Consider the following 10678-nt stretch of genomic DNA (forward strand, 5'->3'; position numbering starts at 1 on the left):
TAAAGAAGAGAAATTTAAAAAGTTATTAATCCTAGTTTCCTTTGTATGACATTTACATTTTGAAAGATACATGTTAACATAAAAAAACACTGTGTGAAATAACAGCCTGTGAAGGAAAAATCTGATTTACTTTGCATTGTTCTTTGGAAAACCATGGAATGTTTAAATAAAAGTACATTTACAGTCACTGTTTTGAGTCAATGGCAGCAAATATTTCTTGCAGTATGTTGCTTTACAATGTTGTGTTAACTTCTATTCCATGCTAAAAATAATCAGACATACATATACATATATCCTCTCACTTTGGATTTCCCTCGCATTGAGGGCATCCCAGTGAATTAAGGAGAGTTCCCTGTACTATACAGTATATTCCCAACAGTTGTCTAGTTTATACATAGTATCAATAGTGTGTATGTGTCAATCCCAATATTTTAATTCCTCCCACCCTTACCCTTTCCCCCTTGGTACCATACATTAGTTCTCTATATCACTGTCTTTATTTCTGCTTTGCAAATAGGGTCACCTGTGCCGTTCTTCTTGTTCCCACATATATACATTAATTTTCAATCTTTGTTTTTCTCTTTCTGACTTCCTTCTCGGTATAACACTCTCTAGGTCCATCCATCTCTCTAACAATGACACAATTTTGTTCATTTTTATGACTGAGTAATATTCCACTGGGTTACCCTTGTGAGTCAATGGTAAGTAATCTGCCTGCCAAGGCAGGAACTGTGACCAATCTCTAGGTCAGGAAGACTCCCTGAAGAAGGAAATGGCAACACACCCCAGTATTTTTACCTGGGAAATCCCAAGGACAGAGCATTCTGGTGAGCTACAGTCCTTGGGGTCTCAGAAGAATCACATACAACTTAGTGACAAAATAACAAGAGCAATATTCCATTGCATGTGCCTTCCACAGCTTCTTTATACTTGCATCTGTCGATGTACATCCACGTTTCTTCCATGTGCTGGTTGTTGTAAACAGTTCTGCAGTGAACATTAGAGTGCTTGCCTCTCTTTGAATTATGGGTCTGTGGTCTCTATGGCAGAGTTAATGCTGACCTGTAGGAAGGCTTATGCCAAGGAGGACCTCTAGGACTGCTTCTGCCAGTGCCCCCATCCCTGTGTTGAGCCCCAGCTGACCCATGAATCCACAGGAGGCTTTCGAACACTTGGAGGTAGGTTTGATTCAGTCTCCTGTGGAGTAAATGCTCCTTTTCTCTGGGTCTTGGTGCATGCGAGATTTGTTTGTGCCCTCCAAGAGTGGTGTGCCTGTTTCCCCTACTTCTGTGGGAGTCCTATAATCAAATCCCACTGCCCTTGAAGGTCAGATAACCAGGGAATTCCAAGTCCCTTTGTCAGAACCGCAGGCTGCATTCCTTGATGTGTGGTGCAGAGCTTTCACAATCGTGGGAGAACTTCTTTGGTATTTTTGTTCTCCAGTTACCTACTCAGAGGGTATGGGATTTGAATTCATTGTGATTGTACCCCTCCTATTATCTTGTTGCGACTTCCACTTATTCTTTGAATTTGGGGTATCATTTTTGGTGTGTTCCAGCGTCCTCCTGTTGATAGTTGTTCAACAGCTAGTTGCAGTTATGGTGCAGGAGGAGATGAACAGACATCCTCCTACACCGCTGTCTTGAAACAGAAGCCTCTGAAATACAGTTTGGAGTAGGGAGATGACAGGAGAACTGAAGGACACTAGGTCTGCCTCAGGCTGGGAGGAGTGGAACAGTGTGGCCTCTCGACAGATGCAGACCAAATGTCTATTTCCAGCTCTGTCACAAGTCTTGTGAACTTGAGAATACTACCAAATTCGTAATCTGCAAAGTGAGTCTTCTAAACCCTATTTTGTAGAACTATTGTAATATATGTGATTTTTTAAATTTTTTTAAAATTTTATTTTATTTAACTTTACAATATTGTATTGGTTTTGCCATATATCAAAATGAATCTGCCACAGGTATACATGTGTTCCCCATCCTGAACCCTCCTCCCTCCTGCCTCCCCATACCATCCCTCTGGGTCATCCCAGTGCACCAGCCCCAAGCATCTAGTATCGTGCATCGAACCTGGACTGGCGACTCGTTTCATATATGATATGCATATTTCAATGCCATTCTCCCGAATCATCCCACCGTCTCCCTCTCCCTCTCCCACAGAGTCCAAAAGACTGTTCTATACATCAGTGTCTCTTTTGCTGTCTCGTATACAGGGTTATTGTTACCATCTTTCTAAATTCTATATATATGCGTTAGTATACTGTATTGGTGTTTTTCTTTCTGGCTTACTTCACTCTGTATAATAGGCTCCAGTTTCATCCACCTCATTAGAACTGATTCAAATGTATTCTTTTTAATGGCTGAGTAATATTCAATTGTGTACATGTACCACCGCTTTCTTATCCATTCATCTGCTGATGGACATCTAGGTTGCTTCCATGTCCTGGCTATTATAAACAGTGCTCTGATGAACATTGGGGTACATGTGTCTCTTTCACTTATGGTTTCCTCGGTGTGTATGCCCAGCAGTGGGATTGCTGGATCATAAGGCAGTTCTATTTCCAGTTTTTTAAGGAATCTCCACACTGTTCTCCATAGTGGCCGTACTAGTTTGCATTCCCACCAGCAGTGTAAGAGGGTTCCCTTTTCTCCACACCCTCTCCAGCATTTATTGCTTGTAGACTTTTGGATCGCAGCCATTCTGACTGGCGTGAAATGGTACTTCATAGTGGTTTTGATTTGCATTTCTCTGGTAATGAGTGATGTTGAGCATCTTTTCATGTGTTTGTTAGCCATCTGTATGTCTTCTTTGGAGAAATGTCTATTTAGTTCTTTGGCCCATTTTTTGATTGGGTCATTTATTTTTCTGGAATTGAGCTGTAGGAGTTGCTTGTATATTTTTGAGATTAGTTGTTTGTCAGTTGCTTCATTTGCTATTATTTTCTCCCATTCTGAAGGCTGTCTTTTCACGTTGCTTATAGTTTCCTTGTTGTGCAGAAGGTTTTAAGTTTAATTAGGTCCCATTTGTTTATTTTTGCTTTTATTTCCAATATTCTGTGAGGTGGGTCATAGAGGATCCTGCTGTGATGTATGTCGGAGAGTGTTTTGTCTATGTTCTCCTCCAGGAGTTTTATAGTTTCTGGTCTTAAGTTTAGATCTTTGATCCATTTTGAGTTTATTTTTGTGTATGGTGTTAGAAAGTGCTCTAGTTTCATTCTTTTACAAGTGGTTGACCAGTTTTCCCAGCAGCACTTGTTAAAGAGATTGTCTTTAATCCATTGTATATTCTTGCCTCCTTCGTCAAAGATAAGTTGTCCATATGTGCGTGGATTTATCTCTGGGCTTTCTATTTTGTTCCATTGATCTATATTTATGTCTTTGTGCCAGTACCATACTGTCTTGATGACTGTGGCTTTGTAGTAGAGCCTGAAGTCAGGCAGGTTGATTCCTCCAGTTCCATTCTTCTTTCTCAAGATAGCTTTGGCTCTTCGAGGTTTTTTGTATTTCCATACAAATTGTGAAATTATTTGTTCTAGCTCTATGAAGAATACGTTGGTAGCTTGATAGGGATTGCATTGAATCTATAAATTGCTTTGGGTAGTATACTCATTTTCACTGTATTGATTCTTCCAATCCATGAACATGGTATATTTCTCCATCTATTAGTGTCCTCTTTTATTTCTTTTACCAGTGTTTAATAGTTTTCTATATATAGGTCTTTAGTTTCTTTAGGTAGATATATTCCTAAGTATTTTATTCTTTTCGTTGCAATGGTGAATGGAATTGTTTCCTGAATTTCTCTTTCTATTTTCTCATTATTAGTGTATAGGAATTAGTGTATAGAAATCAAGGGATTTCTGTGTGTTGATTTTATATCCTGCAACTTTACTGTATTCCTTGATTAGTTATAGTAATTTTCTGGTGGAGTCTTTAGGGTTTTCTATGTAGAGGATCTAAAGCTCTTGCAAAAATGGATTTCAAAGAATGACATTTATTCCTCTGATAATGACTACAGACCATAGTTTGTGAATTTTGTTTTTTTTAGTTGCATGAGATATCAGAAATATGTGGCACTTTCAGAATGAACACAGTTCTGCTTAGTAAAACTAAATAAAATTTCCCCATTTGTAAATATGCCATTTGAATGTAGAGGAATCTCCCCTGCCTGGATGCTACTCAGAACTTCTAGAATTTGTGTCAAGGACAAAGATCTTCCCTTCCAGTTGCCTTTTCATCCATACCAACACCCCCCATTTTCATTAATTTTACCAGCACCAAAAGTGTAGCTTTCATTTGAAGTTCCCCCAAATTATGCTTAAAATATGTAGTAGAACATTTCTGTAACATAGTGGCCTCTGACCCCAATGTGGAGACTGCTTTACAGTGAGTATTAGATATCTCAGTTCAAGGAAATACCATCCTTCTTTCCGGCAAACACCCTGGAGGCAGTGGGGTTAAATCCCCAGTTCGTGCACTGTATTTCTCCATACTAGGGCAGGAGCACAGAACCCATTTTATTCCTGTCCGAGGTGGAGAGTCTCTCTGTTTTACCCACAGTCTCAAAGTAAGAATCAAGGGTAATCTTCCATTCCGTTCTTCAACTTCTCAACTTAAACCCCCCATTTCAGGGTCACCCACTGCCCTCAATTCACTCAGCCTCATTTAGCCCACCAACCCACGTAACTTCAAATTACATCCTCAAGGGAACTGCAGTGTTCCAAAGCACCCACATGCCTCGCCTCAAAGCATTTACTTTTGACTTGCTCTAATCTGCAACCTCCTCTCGTTCTCATCCCTGGTTTCAACTTGTCACATGTTTAGGTCTCAAAGGGTATCTCCCCATCTGCTTGATATGGCAGCAACTTATAGACAGTTAACTTCTATGGACAGTGGCTCAGGCTTCTTTTTATTACCATCCCCAGTTCTGCCATGGAGCATTCCAAGGAGTACTCAATTACTGGTTGGAAATAAGAGTGACAATGATAAAGTTGTCTACTTTATTACTATGTAATTTCTCCCACAATCTTGAATAAACTCAGGAAATACTTTTACTAAAAAGGAGTATTAAAAGAATTTCATCAAAAACTTACCAAAATTGACTTTTTCTTTTCTTTTTTACTTGACCTAAGTTATTTTACCTCAGAGTCTCTTCAAATTTGCATGAAAATCCCTCTTCCATTGCTGTGTTTTCTTGTTCTAGATCACACAGCAATCAAAAGTTTCTAAATTTGTGTTATAAAATATAAAAACTTTAACTGGAACCTGATGAACAGTAATAAATATGTGATCCATATTTTCACCAGCAGAACACTGATTTCCTGTTTTTGTCCTCCCAAAGAGAAAGAATTTATTGGAGAAACAGAGCAGTTTTAAGTAGCAGTTTTATGAAGCAGAGCAAAATTACACTCCTGAGAAGGAGGAGAGCAGGCTGTCTGGAAACCAGAAGTGGTCCTGCCATGTGGTAGGGTCATGTGTGTCCTGTGTCATTTGACTGACAAGTTGATGGACAGCTTTAGGTTATATAACTTTTCTCCTAGTGTGCAGGCAGTTACCCATAAGTACCCACGCAAAATCCATGGAGTGGGAAGAACGACAGAAACCACAGTGCTATTTTTTATAAATATGGCATCATGAACCCTGGGTTACAGTAGTCACCGTTTAGGTCTTGGTGCACCTCTGACACCCCTTGCTGGCACTTTGTCTTGCTTGGTCCTGACATGGCTGGAAACCTAGTGGTGGTCATTGGCCAGAACAGGGAGCCTCTCTGGGTGTGCTCTGACCACCAGTGTTCAGGTGGGGAAGAGGAAGACAAAGCATCCCTGGCTGCTAACCTGGCTCAAGTATTATACTCCCAATTAGATTCTGAGCAGGGAACAGCCATCGTTCCCATGGGAAATGGTTGGGACTTTGCCATGTGATAACTGTCTCCCAGCTGAGTGCAGAATCTGTATAGAGTTGTCCTTTCTGCCTGAGAGAGTGTCTGAGCAAGGATGATATAAATGTCCTTCTGGATTAATTCAAAAGTCATAGATGTCTAAACTTGTCTAGATATTTTTTGGGGTCATCTGAGAATTTTCCCTAATCTTGTTTTATCCAACTGAGATCCTGCATGGAGAGGGGAACTTGGATTCTTATGGAAGTCTGGTGGGCCCTATGACTTCCTGAGGTGGATAGAGTTTAAGGAGTTCTAGAGCCCCAGGTTAGATGAGGGCCGGGAATAGTGGTGTTCAATGCTGAGTACAAATGAAGAAGAGGTCTGTGGTCCAAGAGACTCCTTCTTTTGTCCAGAAAGAGTTCCTGTAAACAGGGCTCAGTGGCTGGCTGATGGTTAGTATCATCTGGAGAAGGGAAAAGGCTTTTGTAGGCAAATTTAGCATTGCCAAGCCAGCAGAGTCTACCTGGCAAGTCTTTCAAAGTTCAGAGTTTTTCCTAAAGGCAAGGAAGACTTGGACCTCGCTGGAATCCTAAGGGCAAGTCTTCAGCGATGGACAGTCAGTTACCCATCTGAAAAGGAAATGACGAATGCTCATAAGGGGCTTTGGGTGTCACTGAATTCCCTTATGGACTTTTCATGGCTGTGGCATCCCTCACCTGTGATCTTGCTGGGCAGAATGTGGTTCAGTTCTCGCCCCAGGGGCCATTGTGTCTTCCCTGAGTATTTTTTTAAGAAATTATTTATGTATTTCATTTTGGTTGTGCTGGCTCTTCCTTGCTGCGTGTGTGTTCTCTAGTTTCGAGGAGCAGGGGCTACCCTTCATTGGGGTGCACTGGCTTCTCATTGTGGTGGCTTCTCTTACTGTGGAGCACAGGCTCTAGGACGCATGGGCTTCACTAGTTGCAGCAAGAAGAGGTAAAGTAGAAGAAGTGTTAGGAGATTGCTGTTGTTGTTCAGTCTCTAAGTCATGTCTGACTCATTGTGACCCCATGGATTGTAGCCCTCCAGGATCCCTGTCCATGGGATTCTCTGGGCAGGAATACTGGAGTGGGTTGCCATTCCCTTCTCCAGGGGGACTTCCCAATCCAGGGATCGAACCCCGGTCTCCTGCCATTTCAGGAAGATTCTTTACCGTCTGAGGCACCAGGACAGCCATATTTCAGAAGGTAGCCAGAAAATTTTTAGCTCAATGTCTTTTCTTTTCTTTTGTTTGTCCATTCTCACCCTATCCTGTAGACACTCTCAGCTTGAATTTTATAAACAGAAAATGGAGGCATTCATGGCATACAGTGTCTGGATTTGGACACCAAAGGCAAAGATACTGGGAGTCTAGGTGCAGAGAAATGCAGAAGAAAGTGACTTTCATTCTAGCCCTATGAGCCAGTTTAACAGGCCATAGTTTAAAATTTTCAAAGGGGTGGCATGGAGACCTCCTCTAGCTGAAACCTATCACATCAGGTTTTGACTCAAATCCACATGGCCAGGACTCCAACCCCCAAAAATCCAGTTTGGGACTTGAACCATGGTCTTTTAATTAGAATCACTCACCTGGTAGCTGGTCTTAGGGCAGCTCAGGTTGTTTGTGTCTCAGCACAGAAGGAATTCAGCAAGAGGCAAAGTGTTAGGCAAGAAATAGATTAATATAGGATGCTTGTAAGAGATGCAAGCAGTCAGGTGACGGAACTCTGCCTGGACGATTAAGTGGAATACATTCTATAGTCAATGGAAAGTGGAGGACTAGGAAAGACTGCCTTCTTTGAGTACAGGTCAGGCTTACATCACTGCCTCCCAATTCATTTGGAGCAGGAGAGTGTCTGACCTTATGAGGTCAAACTTGGATTATTGTAGAACTTCTTCAAATGGATAGAAGGGTCGTGACATTCCTCTTTTACCTAAAGGCCTGGGGAACATCTCATGTATTATTTATGGCTTTATATTTAAACAAACCTGCCTTCTTCCACTACATTCTGATACCTTTCTTGAACGATGTTAACTTACAATGGTCTACCAATTGTTCCTATGTTTCTCTACCTCTATTTGCCTCCTAGACTTCTAGATCTTCCAGTCTGTCTGTCTGTGGTCAAGGCCTCATTCTTGTCTGACTCTTTGCAACCCCATGAACTGCAGCACTCCAGGCTCTCTGTCCATGGGATTCTCCAGGCAGGAATACTGGAATGGGTAGCCACTTCCTCCTCCAGGAGATATTCCAGAACAGGAATCAAACCTTCATCTCCTGCATTGCATGTGGATTCTTTTCCACAGAATCACCTGGGACAGCTACCTGTATCCTATTGCTATTCTAATCACCTGTCCATATGGAGGCAGGCTCCCAGAGCCAGAGAGCTTGTCGATTTCCTGGTGGGAGCCTGTCTAATGAACGGTCTCTAGCTTGGACTATTTGATCATGGGAATTTAGTGAGCAATTTTCTTCCCAACAAGTGGAAGGGGCAGCTATGCATGTGCAGAAACATCAAAGGTAACTTTCCTAGCAAGGGACTTGAGGGGAGGAGCATACCACTTGGTTTGAAGCCTTCCTTCAATTCCCTTTATCATGGAGGATTGGAAGGACAAATGCCCAGGGAAATCAGTCTGCACAGAGTAGCTGACCCACGTATGAAAGAACTGTCTTCCCTGCCACATCAAGGGTTCACCTAAGCTCCTCTGGAGAAATGACCAGGGGTCCTCTGGGAACTGTTTGGGAGGTCTTGAAGTTCCTATTTACCTGAGGACATGTGCTCAGAGTAAGGCCCCCCAACTCTCTGAGACGAATAGAAGAAAGTAGAGGTTGCCTAACTTACCACATCTACCTGTGGTCTCTCAGGACAGAAGCTGTGACTGGAAATTGAGGCCTTCTGAATGCTGGTGCACTGTCTCAGTCCAGGCTCCTAGGAAGACCTGTATTGTCCTCCCTCTCTTCACTATTACTGTCCTCTCTCCAGGTCCCCACACTGACTTCCCATCTCCTAACGAGGCCTGTCCTCTCATGCTACAGCCTTAAATTCCCTGAGACCTCCTCGGAGGATGTGAGGGCTGCCAACCTGTGGTCACTCATGGTTGACCCGAGGGGAGGGATTCTATAAAAGTGGTATAGTGTGAGTGGTTCCTTAATCCTCATGGTCCTCTACTTGACTCTTGGCATGACCTGGAATTTGTCCTGAGGTTGACCCCTGAGCCCCAGCACCTCACCTCCTGAGATGCTCTAAAAAGAAATGTGTGGGGTGCATCATGCCCACATTCCCAAATTTGCCAGTGCGAGGTGTAGAGGGGCAGGGCTGTGTTCTAGGTGCAGTCCCTTTATTCTCACTTGGAGTCAGTAGCTTCCACTCTGTACTGAAGTGAGGCTTCTCCCAGTAGACCAAGGCTCTCATCTCCCTGAGGCCACTCCAGTGGAAAGAGAACACTTCAGCCAGAAAGCTTTCTCCTGGGTCTCATAGGGCTGATATCAGGGGTGGGCCTCCACACTTTACCCTGTTCTGGGCTGAGTGGTCCTCTTGCCCCTCATTCAGGGACCTCATCCTCGCTCCTGACCAGACCCAGACTGCAGCCTCCACTCACCTGATGCTGGGCTCCTCAGAACAAAGGCATTACTTTCTTGGAAGTTCTGGATTGGAAGACAGGATGAACCAGATGTGTGCAAAGCTACTGGGGCCTTCTGAGGAGAACATTCTAGGGCTCCCCTCTCTTCTGGAGTCAAGTGGTCCCCCTGTCTTAGATCAGGTTTCTTACCTTGACTTCCGGTAGCATATGGGAATTCACCTTCCCTACTGGCTGAATCAGCTGGCCTGTGGCCAAGGCTTTCGCCTTGTTGAGAAAACACAAGGGGACTGAGAGAGCTACTCCCTGGCTACCCTTGCCTGTTCCTCCGTGCCATCCCCCTTGCTATCGGGGGTCCACTCATCAGCACCCAGTGTCCTCACTGTAAATCCTATGAAGGCCTGTTAGGATCTCCTACTTGGGCAGAATTGGAGCTGCTGCCACAAGACCAAGACACTCAACTCTCTGAGAACCCCGTCACCTTTGCCCTGCAGGAAAGGAAGGCACACCTCAGACAGACTGCTCTCCCCATGGCCACACAAGGCAAGAAGCAGGATATAGTTTGTGGGACCCCTAGTGTCCTAAAATCTTCCCCTTGATAAGTATCAGAGGCTGGGACTCTTCCATCCATTGACCTGAGGACACAGCGCTTAAGCTAAGGCTTCTATGTCCCTGAGAATCAAGAAGGATAAATGAGGGCATATTGATCTTTTCAGGGTATCTGACATTGCATGTGTTCATGACCACATTATCCCTGAGTAGTTTTGTCTTCTTTCATACCATTCATTTATCAGCATTTTTTAACCTTTATTCCAAAACAGTTCTTTGGAACAGGGCCCCATGTATCCAACGAGACACATTTTTTGGAGTGTTTAGAGGAAAAATGAATGAAACGACATGATGTCTGGCTTAGGCTGGGAGAAGTGGCACATTGTGGGCTCTGCACTAATCCAGATCGGGGGACTAGTCCTAGGAGGTCACTTCATCAGTTTGTGAACTTGAGAAATTTGCAAGTTATCCATCCATAAATGGAGTCTGCTAAATCTGATCCTGCATGAATGCTGGAATGCATGTTCTACATATAAAGCAGTGGCATACTGATTAAGTATTGGTTTGTAATAAGTGGAAGTTATGATTACTATGAACCCCTCAAATACCACCTTCCCATCTGAGTTTACTTTTAATCCAGGAGACAGAGAATATG

Source organism: Bos taurus, unplaced genomic scaffold (assembly GCF_002263795.3).
Source record: "Bos taurus isolate L1 Dominette 01449 registration number 42190680 breed Hereford unplaced genomic scaffold, ARS-UCD2.0 ScbfJmS_892_Leftover_ScbfJmS_927, whole genome shotgun sequence".
NCBI lineage: Eukaryota > Metazoa > Chordata > Mammalia > Artiodactyla > Bovidae > Bos > Bos taurus.